Source organism: Chenopodium quinoa, unplaced genomic scaffold, assembly GCF_001683475.1.
Source record: "Chenopodium quinoa cultivar QQ74 unplaced genomic scaffold, ASM168347v1, whole genome shotgun sequence".
Lineage (NCBI taxonomy): Eukaryota > Viridiplantae > Streptophyta > Magnoliopsida > Caryophyllales > Amaranthaceae > Chenopodium > Chenopodium quinoa.
The window spans coordinates 1,505,472-1,518,680 of record NW_018743448.1 but is presented as its reverse complement, the minus strand read 5'-3'; positions in this window follow the sequence as shown (position 1 = coordinate 1,518,680).

Here is a 13,209-nt window from a genome sequence, read left to right as displayed (position 1 = left end):
GAAATAGTGTCCGAAGACACTTGACGAGCGAGAGAGAATGAGTCAGATTCCATATGCTTTGCTTATTGGAACAATCATGTACGTCATGATATGTACAAGGCTAGATGTATCGTATGCCTTGAGTGCTATAAGCCGATACCAATCAGACCTAGGAGACACGCATTGGAATGTGGCCAAGAATATCCTAAAGTACCTGAAAAGGAACAAGGATAAATTTCTGGTCTATGGTGGAAGTAAGGATTTGGTTGTTGAAGGTTATATCTATGCAAGCTTCCAGACTGACAAAGACAACTTCAAGTGGCAATCAAAATACGTGTTATGTCTTAATGGAGGAGCGTTCAGTTGGAAGAGTGCTAAGCAAAGCACGACTGCAAATTCTACAACTAAAGCCGAATACTTAGCAGCTTCGAAGCAGCAATAGAGGCAGCTTGGATTCGTAAGTTTGTTGGTGAACTTGGTGTTGTGCCCTTAATAAAAGGGACCGATAGACCTCTATTGTGATAATAGTGGGGCTATTGCTCAGGCCAAGGAGCCAAGGGAACATCAGAAAGTCAAACATGTCACGAGGCGATTTCACATGATAAGGGAATGGAAGTCCGAGGGTGAAATCAGAATTTGCAAGATTGGAACGGAGGACAATGTAACCGATCCACTCACTAAACCTTTACCTCAAGTGAAACACAATAGACACGTTAAGGCAATGGGAATTAGGCATGTCGGAGACTGGCTTTGATTTCCTTGTTTGTGTGTTTTAGTTAAGTTTTGAGATCTTAATGTAAAACACTAAGTTGAACCATTCATTTATGGAGTAATTTTAACTTTTCACAAAAAATTGTAAAAAATAATACAAACTTTGAGCAGTTCGCCAAAAATAAGTTAATCTTTTAATTATTTCAAAATAATACATATTTTGAGGGGTATCCGCTTTAAACAAGTTATTTTAACTACAACCTATTTGACCGGTTAATTTTTTTTATTTTTGTTTATAAACTTGTTTAACAGCTTAATTAACTCCTAATTAAAACTTTAGTTATGGTTAATTTTTAACAAAATTTATATAATCTTTTTTTTTTAAAAAAAATAAAAAAAATCAACCCTTCCCCGCTAGTAGCACCCCTACCTCAGTGACCGCTAGCTGACACCCAACCCTCCTTCACTAGCGACCCCATCCAGACAACTCCACCCCCTCCCTTCCTTTTTAACCACCCTCACTAAACTACCACCAACACCTCCACCTTTACACAAACTAAACAGCCCCAACCACAGCTCCTTCTCCCACTACAACCCACAACCCTCCCTTTCTCTCCTCTGCGGCTCCACCCATACCAAAACCAGCGAACCCAACCCAGACCCCGTACCTTTACCAGCGATACTCTGAGGTTAAGAGCATTGAAAGAGCTCTGCCGAAGCTATCCCATACAACTAGCACCTCAAGAAGTGGTATGAGGTTCTCATGCCAGCTCTTCCAAGTGTCTGACTTTTGATAGGTCATTACTTGGTTGGAATTTCTGACTGAAATCTTCTCATACGACTAGCCCCCCTGAGTCTCACATCTTCACTCAGTTGATTTGAGGCTCAAAGAGTTCTTTTAGTGAGACTCGTTGTGCTAGATTATACATGTGAAGATTTTCAATTACTCTTGCTGAAGTAATTTCAAAGCGACGAGCAGAGGTAGAGCGAGGAGCTTTGATTACTCCCGCTGAAGTTATTTCAAAGCGATGAGGTGAGGCTGAGCGAGGAGCTTTAACTTCGTCAGAAAGTTTTTTTTTATAATGTAATTGCGCATCGTGGGTGGTTTTATCCCTTAGTTGTATAGGTAACTGCCATTTAATATTCGGTATTCAATTCCCTTTCTTTTCCCTTCGTATTCCGTGCTTCTATTATTCACATTCTTATTTTAACTTTGAAATTTTCTTTCTCTTTCTTCTCTCATTTACTCTCCTGTCATTTCACAACTATTTCTCTTTTGTTCGTACTTCCAGCTTCTCCTCTCTCTATTAACTTCACTCTAAACTCTGCAATTTTGCTCAGGTGCCACTCGCCGCAAGCTCGCAGTGTTGCCCCCTGTTTGTTGCTTGTTCATTAAAAAGGTACCGTCTTTTACCCATTCCTTCGCCATTTTCATACTTCCTTCCATGAATGTAGTTTATTCTTTCTCAAAGATTGTTCATTTTTTCCTTATATGTTGTTAATTTGTTACTATACACTTCCTATTTGTTCAAAGATCGATTCTTGTCCTATTATTGTTGTAATTTCTTTGCCCTTGCGCATATTTGTACTGTTCATTTTTTAATTTGCTCTTCTGTCGCTCCTTTTTCTTTTTCCTTTCTTCTTGTTTCGTTTCCTTATTGGAAATTCTTATTCTTTCCCTGTTTTCCAAGTTCAGATCTTTTTTTTTATCATGTCGGACGCTTCTGGTAGTCAAAATGATTTCGCCCGTTCTTACGATGGTGATGGCGAGTCTGAGTCTGCTTCTTCCTTCGAGTCGACTCGCTTAGATAAGCCACCTAGGCCATCTAACCCTTTTTATTCTCCCATTTCCTATTCTCCCCTTCAAGTTATCTTTCCTCCTCCCCGTAATACTTCATCAGGGACTGAGTCTGCCACTAGCGCTTCTACTTCTTTTGTTGAGACCAGCGGCGGACGTTCTGGCCCTAGCGCGTTCCGCCCCTATCTTTGTGGTAGGGTGCGTAGCAACACTTTTGACCCTTATTGCAAGAGGGTCTTGATGACCAGGAAGGTTACGTTGCCTCACCTACTGCGTCTGCGGCTGCGGGCTGGCCGCCATGCACGACTAGCAGCGGAGGTTAGAGCTAACCCTCCTGTTGATGCCCCTAAAAGTCTATTTCCTGATGTGTTTCCCTTACGTGAATTTTCTTGGCTGGATGATATATCTGATGAGCACCGTTTTGATCATTATGTAGAGCGCAGCTCCTCTTCTACCAATATTCCAATGACTACCCCCCAGCTTCCCTCTCTTGGTGATGCTGCTTTGAATGCCTGTCGGCCTTGGTATGTGGACGAGGTGGTCCCTCTAGGTGACTCTACCTTTTATTTGGATGATAAAGTTGATGGTCCTCGTCTTTGCATCCTGAGCTCTGACTGGCGAATGATGGCTGCTTGTCTAAAGTTGGTTGAATGCGATAAAACATTCTATGGGATGGGATAGGGCTATGAGTTGGTGCTGCCCAAAGCTGGGTCCAGCCTTGCCCATCCTCCAGCGGGTTACATTCCTGTCTTTGCTTCTCAGCTGCATGTTGGGTTGAGGTTTCCTTTAGACCCAACTTTAGACAAGTTGTTGTGTGCCTTCAATATTCCTCTCTCTTTGATTTTGCCTATGTCTTTACACACTTTGATATGCCTGCTCTGGACAGTGCGCTTCAAATGTTTTCGAAAGACTCTCTCTTTATTTCACCAACTGTTTAGTTTTAAACGGAGTGCTTCTAGTGCTAACTCTGGCTGATTTTATCTTGCGCCCAAGCCTTAAGAAGTTTTGTCCTACCCTAAGCTGGGTCGCTTTAAGGACTGGCAAGGGAAAGTTCTTTTGGTTACGAGTTCCTGCCGATTTTGGTTGCCCCGGCTCTTTTTGCCGCGTCGAATATGGGGGGTGTTACTCTGCAAGCGACTGATGTTGCCAAAGAAGCTCGGGCCTTTGATCACTTTGAGGGTGAGTCTTATGCTCCTAAGACGTGGCTTCCTAATGGAATATATGTTATAGGAAATGCTCAGCTCTCTACCATACGCCTGTGCTCAACACATGAGTCAGGTAAAATTTTCCTTTTTACCTTGCCTTTATTTTTGTTTTGTTTTCTGCTTTGATCTCTGTAATACTGCGATTTACTTGCATTTCTCTTATTCGCAGGTTATGATAAGTTAGACAAAACATTAGTGGGTGTGGATGATACCTGGAAGCCTCTTGTCAAGACTCCAAGGTATCCTCCCTTCCCCCTTGATGTGTCAGAGGTTTACACTGCTGCTCATTTGGGCGAGACGCATCCTCTCCCTATGAAGTTTAGGCATAGTGCTACTACTGTTGGTACCTCTGGTCGTTCTACTCCCACTGTTCGAGTAGAAGTTGAGCCTGAAGCTTCTATTGCTGGTAGTGAGCAAGTTAAGGGGGTTGCTGATTCTCCCCAGAAGTCTGGGTCGTTGGTGGCGCCGAATGCTTCGGCTGCGGCCTCCGGTCGGTGGACAGCCCAGACAGTCGATGAGGATAAGGATGAGGCCTACACTCATGAAATCCCTGATGTTAATGAAACTTCTGGCCGCACAGGCCACATCAACGATGAGTTTGCGTATTTCTTGTTCATTGTTGCCTCTTTCGGTGCTCCAGCCACTAGCGAGGCCTCTAAGTCTATGCAAGTTGATGTATCCTCTGGGCAGGAGCCGGAGGGTTCTAATTCTATAGGGCATGTTCTGCCCTCCACTAATGAAGGTCTGCCTCCTTTTTTTGAGAGTCGACCTCTCCCATCCTCTGTTTCTACCGGGCATGTTCTGCCTGAAATTCCTGTTGTTACAGGATTAACTGTTGAACTTCCTACCTCTGCATTTTCTGGTGCTGCGGTGACTCATAGCCCTGTTTCTCAACCACGATCATATCGCGATCGTTTGTGCAACTGTCGCCGTGGTGGGCTTGTGCCTAGTACTTCAGGCAGAGGAGGCCCTACTCCTGTTATTTACTTGGAGCCTCTTTCTCCTCCACGTGATCCTTCTCCCAAGAGGGCTAGTTACACTACTGTAAACGAGTTGCTTGCTTCAGCCTCTGGCCATTCTGAGCCAGTTACAACGCTGAATTCTCAAGGTGGGGCTGCTCCCGCCTCTAGCAAACTTAATCGCTATGTAAGTCAATATTTTAGGGAGACTTACACTCATCCCTTATCTGTTTCTTCTAAATCCGCAAGTGGGGTTTTCAGGCCGGCTGGTCACATTGACGCAGCTTTAAGGCCTGCACCATGTCTTTCTAGGGTGGCTGACGAGCCTTTATGTCCTACTCTACATGTCAGGGCTGACGAGTCTATTTTCCTAGATGATCCTTTTCAGGGAGGTACCTTAGGATATAGGCTGACTCTGGGCATTCGGCTTCCCGCTGACCTTGGGAATGAGTATGTCAGCGTTCCTGCTGCCATTACCTGCCATGACCTACAAAAGGTACTGTTTTATTTCGTTCTTAGTTGCCCTTTATTTTCTTCGGTTTATTTTTCAATTCTTACTGAACTTGTTTTCTTCTTTGTTGGCTGCCTAGCTCACTCGCTCTGTCGATGATCTGGAAAATGCTTTCCTCACTGTTTCGAAGGGGTATCAGTCTTAGAGTTCAAGTTTAAATGAGAAGGTGGCGGACTTGGAGCAGGCTCCGGACGAGAAAGCAAAGCTGGAGAGTGGATTGAAGGAGAAGGATGATACGCTGCGTTCTGCTCAACTTCAACTAACCGAGTACCTCCCGGCTGCGTAGAAGCTGGCAGAACGTGATGACGAGCTGAAGAGGGCTTAGGCCCAGGTGTAAAGTTTAAGCAATTGTTGCTCGTTTGGAGGGAGACTATATTACGGAGCTTAATGCAGCTCGTAGGGATGCCTTAGTAGAGTTTGCCTCCTCTCAGACTTTTTCAAACTTGCTCACAAACAGACATGATGAAGGTTAGGAGGCTGCTCGCAGGTGTGCAAATTATGTATTTGGTATTGAAGAGGGGCAGCAAGTGAAGTTTGAGCAGTTTTGGAGCAGGGTTGATCAGGCTGGGAACCAAGATGTTTATGTGTATCCCGCTGACCACCCTCGCATCGCTGCCTGTGGTATTCTAGACCACGCTATTCTTAACAAGGTTCTTGTTGAGTCTCCCGACCTTGTTGCTGCTATTGGGGTAGACGCTCTTCCGGCCATCCAATATAGGCTTTGGCGGCCAACTCCCTCTTCCTCCAGCGGCTCGTCTGAGTAGCCCTCTTCCCACTCCATAGTGAGCTAGTGCTTATTAACTTTTGCTTTCTTCTTCCATTGGGGTGTTTGGCCGCCAATGGATGTGTTGTTTTTGAGGTCTTTGATTGTCTTGGATTATTACCAGAACTACTTGCTCTTCTCCTGTTTGTTAGAACAATATCTTTCTGTTTTTCAAACTTGCACTTTTGGTTTTTACCTAGTGCCGGGGGTTGTCTGGCACAGACTTTGCAGTTTATTTGCTGTACGTATTCTGGTTTTCAGCTTTCTTCTTTTCCTTTGGTTGTGCGTTCTTTGTTGCGCATTTCTGTTTGATGTGCTCTAGGTTCACTTGTTAGGGAAAGAGGGTACTCTTATTTTTGCCATTTTGGAGCTCTCCTTTTTCCTGGCTAACACTGCTGCCCCTTTGGCCGAGTTGCTGGCTACCCTTGCCTAATAGTGTTCTCGGCTCTAGTTTACTTAGGCAAATTGTTCTTGGTTCTTGTGCCGCTACTTTAATTTAGTGCGGTTTTGATTGCTATGTCGCTGTTTCTATGAACTGGGTTTCTACCTCTGCTTTGTTATAGCAAGGCTTTAGTGAGATGAAAGCGTTATGCTTCATTTTTCATAGCTCATGCTGGGCTTTGCTTTGTTGTAGCAGTCCCTGCTTCTTCCTGCTTGCATTGGCAGAAAAGTGTGATATCTTGAAAATAGACAAGTAAGCAATTTAATAAAATGTTACGTTCAAGGAAGGCCTCACGCAGAGGTTAGATATTCCATTTAAAAATGTGAAACGCCTCACACAGAAGTTAATGTTCCACTTCTTTAAAGTTACAACTTAGCCAAAGTAAAGGTTCAGGCTTTTCTTTACTTAGAATTAAATAGCCAACTGAAATAAAAACATTGAACTACATGAAAAACCTCTTGAAAACATCAACATTAAAGCTGTTTCTTAGGATGCAGCCATCTTGATTATAGAGCAGGTAGGCCCTTGGCCCTACCTGTTTGTGTATTATGAAGGGTCCTTCCCAGTTTGCACTCAGCTTTCCATGCATCTTTCCTCTGCCAACAGCGGCTGTTCTTCTCAGAACTAAATCCTCTTCACTAAGCTCTATATGCTTTACCTTTATGTTGTAGACCTTAGCCATTCTGCTCTTCTGAGCAGCTAACCTCAGGGCAGCTTTCAGCCTAACCTCGGGCAGGAGATCAAACTCTTCTCTCAGTCTATCTTCGTTTTTTTAGCTGTCATAATGTTATACCCTTAGACTTGGGAGCTGCACTTCGATGGGAACTACTACCTCAACTCCGTACGTCAGAGAAAAAGGACTCTTCCCTGTTGCTTCTTTCTCTGTGGTTATGTTGGCCCAAAACACCTCTGGGACTCAATCAGCCCACATACCCTTGTGCTCCTCCAATTTCTTCAGCAGGGCGTACAATATATGCTTATTGACTGCCTCTGCCTGCTCGTTACTTTGCGGGTGATAAACAAAAGCGCTTGCATACTTCGTTCCCATCTCTTTGAGGTAATCTCTTATGGTGTCACAAGTCATGATCGAACACTATACATTGTGGGATTTCGAATCTGGTGATGAGAGTTTTCCATATGAACGTTCTGATCTAGGAGGCTTTAATGTACTTTGTAGGCTCTGCCTCTATCCATTTTGTGGAATAGTCCACAAAAACGATCAAATACTTCCTGCCCCCTGAGCCAGTAGTGAATGGCCCTAAGATGTTCATTCCCCACTAGGAAAAAGGGATAGGGTTGAGAATTGGAGTGAGATCGTTAGCATGCTGCTTTATAACTGGGGAGTACTTCTGGCACTGCTCACACTTCTTGACATAATTTAGGGCGTCCTAGGTAAGAGTTGGCGAGTACACCCCCCTTCTGATGATTTCTACTGCCAGGGCTTTTCCCCCTATGTGGTTTGCGCAGATCCCTTCATGGGCTTCTTTCACGACTTCCTGTTGTTCCCACTCTGGGACACATCTGAGGACGGGCTTTGAGTATCCTTTTCTGCACAACTCTCCATATAATACTACGTATCTATATGCTTCTTTTCTTACTGTCTTTGCTTGTTCTTCATTTTCAGGTAGCGTGTCGTGTAGCTTGTATGCCAATATGTCTAAGTACCATGCCCTTCTCTGGCCAACGCAATTTACTTGCTGCTGCTTCTCAACACTTTTCCCTTCCAAGACTTCTACCATCACGGTTCTGCTCAAACTCTGCAACGTCAAATTCGCTAGCTTAGAGAGTGCATCCGCTTGAGCATTCTCAACCATAGGGACCAACTCAATATAAAGCTAACTGTAGGGTTTCGTAGTGACCCAATACTACGCGGAAGGAAACCCACCAAGACCCGCCCCTTAATTAAAACAATTAACAAGCATAATAAACTTAATCAAACAAGATTAAGAACAAGAATTATACCTTTGTTGCGTGCTTCGCTCCCAAAGAGCTCTTACTTCAAAATCCCGAAAATACAAGATCTCCGACGGATCGTACCCTCGACCCGACCCGAGCGTCCTAAGTCTTGAAGGTTAGTCAAGACCCGGACAATTATAATTATGAGTTTTACGAATCAAAGGTTTACTCTAATTACAAGAGTTGCCTTCTTAATTTCACTCAAGGTTGTTCCTTCCCAAATACCCAACCTTGGTATCTATAGGGAAATGAACCCTTGATTCTCATTTCCCAACCAATGTGGGAGAATGAGTAATTTTGATATTTAATTTAATTCCAAAATAAATTAATAATCCAATTCAATCATAATGCAACAAGTGTCAAGGGGAGAGAGAAGGTTAGGTGAGGACCATGGAAAGGTGGGGGGACCATTGCCTTGCTCCCCAAGGCTTTGCCCAAGCCTTGGTCCCTACCCCTCACAAAACTGCCTCACCCAAAGGGCTGCTGGGCTGCTGCCAGCTTGCTCAGCCAGCTAGCACCAGCCCACCCAGCTGCCTTCGCATCCCAGCGAGGCAGTGCATGCTTGGTACTGGGCGATACTTAGCGCTGGTGCGTGCTAGTGCTAGGCGCTGGTCCCGTGGATTTGTCTATAACCTTTTGCCACCAGTCTAGCTTTGTATATTGATACATTTCCATCCTTGTCTGTCTTCACTTAGAAGATCCATTTGCATCCAATGGGTGTATAACCCTCGGGCAAATTCACCATGTCCCAGACTTGATTTTCAGACATGGAGTCCATCTCGGATCTCATGGCCTTTTGCCATTTAGCATAGTCGGGGCTCGTCATAGCTTGCTTGTGTGTCGCTGGCTCATTACCATCCATGACTAGGATGTCCTGATCATCGGTTAAGACGATACTGAGGTATCTATCTGGTTGAGATCTTTGCCGTTGCAACCTACGAAGGGTAATCGGTTGAGCATTTTCATTGTCAATTTGATTCTGACCAATCTTCTTGGATTCTTCCAAAGTATCTAGATTGTCAGTTTTATCAGGTTGACATTGTTGCTCGTCCTCTCGAATTTCGTCGAGTTCGATTTTCCTCCCACTTGTCATTTTTGAAAGGTGATCCTTCTAAAAAAATACACCATCACGAGCAACAAATACTTTGTTCTCGGATTTATTGTAGAAGTAATACCCTTTGTTTCTTTTGGGTATCCCACAAAGAAACACTTATCTGATTTGGGGTGAAGTTTGTCCGAAATTAATAGTTTGACATATGCTTCGCATCCCTAAATCTTAAGAAAAGACAACCTAGGAGGTTTCTTAGTCCATAATTCATATGAAGTCTTTTCAACAGCTTTTGACGGAGCGCGGTTCAGTGTTAGTGCCGCACTTTGTAGCACATGTCCCCAGAAGGAGATAGGGAGTTCACTAAGACCCATCATTGATCGAACCATGTCTAACAAGGTTCGATTCCTCCGTTCGGACACTCCGTTCCATTGAGGAGTTCCGGGAGGTGCCAACTCTGAAAGAATACCGTTTTCTTTCAAGTGATCGTCGAATTCATGGCTCAAATATTTGCCACCTCGATCCGATCGAAGTGCTTTAGTTTTCTTGCCAAGTTGATTTTTAACTTCTTTCTGAAATTCTTTGAATTTCTCAAAGGACTCAGATTTATTCGACATTAAGTAGATATAGCCATATCTACTAAAATCGTCGGTGAAAGTCATGAAATATCGGTAACCTTGTCTTGCAGGTGTACTCATTGGTCCACATACATCCGTGTGTATTAGACCTAATAAGTCACTTGCCCTTTCTCCCAATCTTGGAGAATGGTTGTTTTATCATCTTGCCTAATAGACATCCTTCGCAATTTTCAAACGACTCCAAGTCGAATGATTCAAGAACACCTTCTTGAAGAAGTTTCTTGATGCGTTTGATGTTAATATGGCCAAGACGACAATGCCACAAGTAGGTTTGATTCGACTCGATGGTCTTAGCTAGTGGTATCATCTTTTGTCTAATCATATGTAAAAACATGCAATTTCATTGAACATAAATTTGTAAGACAATCTTGAAACAACTATTGTCAAAGTCTTACATTCAAAATAACTAGGTGTCCAACACCATATATCATTGTATGTTCAAAAGCATGATGAAAACTAAGATTAGTTTAATTACATATCATAGAGAAATAGTGCATGCAAGCACGACCGAAAAACCATCTTCGTCGTCTTCTTGTCCATGCACCAACACTTGATAAGCTTCTCACTTGGTTCCTGAAAAGGAAACATTAAGTGAGTCATACTTGGTATCTAATACCTATGATAAGCTTAATTCACAAGTGTTAAGGAAGATTCCTGAGGAAGTCGGAATATTCCCCTCTTCCTTATCTCTGCGAAAGATCGTGCATTCACGTTTGTAGTGGTCTCGCCCTCCACAATAGAAGCAACGAATCCTTTCCTTGTTCTTGAAATCCCTCTTCCTTGATGATCTCTTGGTTGCCCTAATAGAGTTAGCTCCGTATAGTAGATCCACCACAATCTTCAAAGAGTGTGTCTCCTTGTCCTCAGAAATGTATGCTCTCAAGGCATCATATCCTGAATGGAGCAAAGTAAGCATAATATGAGCAGCCATCCCATCCTCTAATGGCATTCCGAGGAGTTCCATGTGCTTGAAGAGCCTAGTCATTCTTTCCACATGGGGTCGGAGGGGCATACCCGGTCTCAACTTGGTGTTGCAGACCGTAGACCAAACATGGTACCTTTCTTTTGCAACACAACCTTGTTCCGATGGCTTGACATTCATGTCTGCGAGTGATCTAGCTACATCAAACACTAGTCCATCGTTGTTGTCATCAGGACTCTTAGAAAGTCTCACACTGACAACACTCCTTAGTCCTCCAAGGAACAAGTCCGAAAATGTGAAGGGGATGTTAACCTTCCAATCTTCCGGAATGGAGTTAGCCATGAGTTGTGATACTATCTTGTAATCATTGCACCATGCTTCAAAGGTTTTATCATCTTCTTTGAAGTGGGATGAGAAGGAAGAGTCTAGAACATACTCCTTAGAACAACTCCGGAGAGTTTTCCTAAGTTCCTCTTCCCACTCCTTGAAGTTGACCAAGTTTAGGGAAAAAGCCAACTTTTCGGGGAGTTCCGGGCACATTTGGTTGTTGTTTGAGTTACTTGCAGACATTGTTCTACAATTGAAAGAATTTGAAATTGAAAAACCATTCATGTAATCAATAAGTTGAAATTTAAAACGTTCATTCATATTTATCAAACTTATTGAGCATTTTATCCACGCATTATTGAAATGTCCCTTGTGGGCGAGAATAAAATGATTCCGAGATCCTAAAGATCAAGAAATGGTTAACCATGCTTTGGCTTGTCTTAATCATTAAATATCTTAAGGTAAGAAATCCAATTGCTAATAGCTCCAAGCTACTCTCGGTTTGATAAAATGTCGCATCTAATGCATTCTTGACATTTTATCGCTTTTTCCACGACATCTAAGGACTCCTTACTGATATCGTTAAGCTTAACCAAGACAACTTGTATACCTAGTATACCTTACGTTCCTAGGGAAGTAGTGATGTCTCGCTTTGGCATAGTCCATCACGTACGCGCATTAGTTCGGTAAGTGTTGTTCTTGGAACGGCAAATTTTAGCTCAATATATTAAGGGACGTAGGGTTTCTATGTTGGTTTGATTTAAGTGAACTTAACTAATCGTCGCAACATAATAGAAATCCTAGACATGCATCTAGCAATCATATATAATAACAATATATAAAGCAGAAAAAAAAAATAGATGCATTTGGCAACTAGCATGACCCCTTGAAATCTTCAATTTCCATGGGTCTTTCATCAAAACGCCGTCTTGAGACATCTTGGCCAAAATAAATAAAATAAGCTAGCTAGAACGACTAAGATTAATCTAATAGTACAAAAATACTTAACGGTTCGCAGACCGTATTTAGATTTACAAAAATACATAACGGAACGCAGTCCCAAATACCCAACCTTGGTATTTATAGGGAAATGAACCCTTGATTCTCATTTCCCAACCAATGTGGGAGAATGAGTAATTTTGATATTTAATTTAATTCCAAAATAAATTAATAATCCAATTCAATCATAATGCAACAAGTGTCAAGGGGAGAGAGAAGGTTAGGTGAGGACCATGGAGAGGTGGAGGGGGGGACCATTGCCTTGCTCCCCAAGGCTTTGCCCAAGCCTTGGTCCCCACCCCTCACAAAACCGCCTCACCCAAAGAGCTGCTGGGCTGCTGCCAGCTAGCACGGCAGCTAGCAGTGCCAGTTAGCCCAGCGAGCTAGCACCAGCCCACCCAGTTGCCTTCGCATTCCAGCCAGGCTGTGCATGCTTGGTGCTGGGCGAAGCTTGGCGCTGGTGCGTGCTAGTGCTAGGCGCTAGTGCCTGCTGGCGCTGGCCCCATCATCCCACGCACCACATGCATCCTCGCTGCACCTCTCGCACATGCTCGCATAGCCAGCATGCGTGCTGCTAGCGAGCCACGCTTGTTGGCCCCCCTTTTTCCTCGCACCATACGCATCACCCTCGCTGCATATGCACTAGTCACGCACCATGCGCACTAGTCACGCATAGCATGCATTAGCCTTGCACCACTCGCACACCCACGCATCACCTAGCAGCCTTGGTCCGTTGTGATGCTGGGCTGCTGTGCGTGGCCTAGCAACGTGCTGGCGCCCAGGCCCTCGCACACGCATGGCGCGCTTCTTGGTGCTGCCATGCGAAGGCTAGCATGCAAGCCAGCACGCATGCTGCGATGGGTTGCTTGGTGCGCCTGGTGCGCCTATTGCTTGCGATAGGCTGCCAGGTGCTCCTGGTGCGCCTAAATCTTGTGATAGGCTGCCATGGCG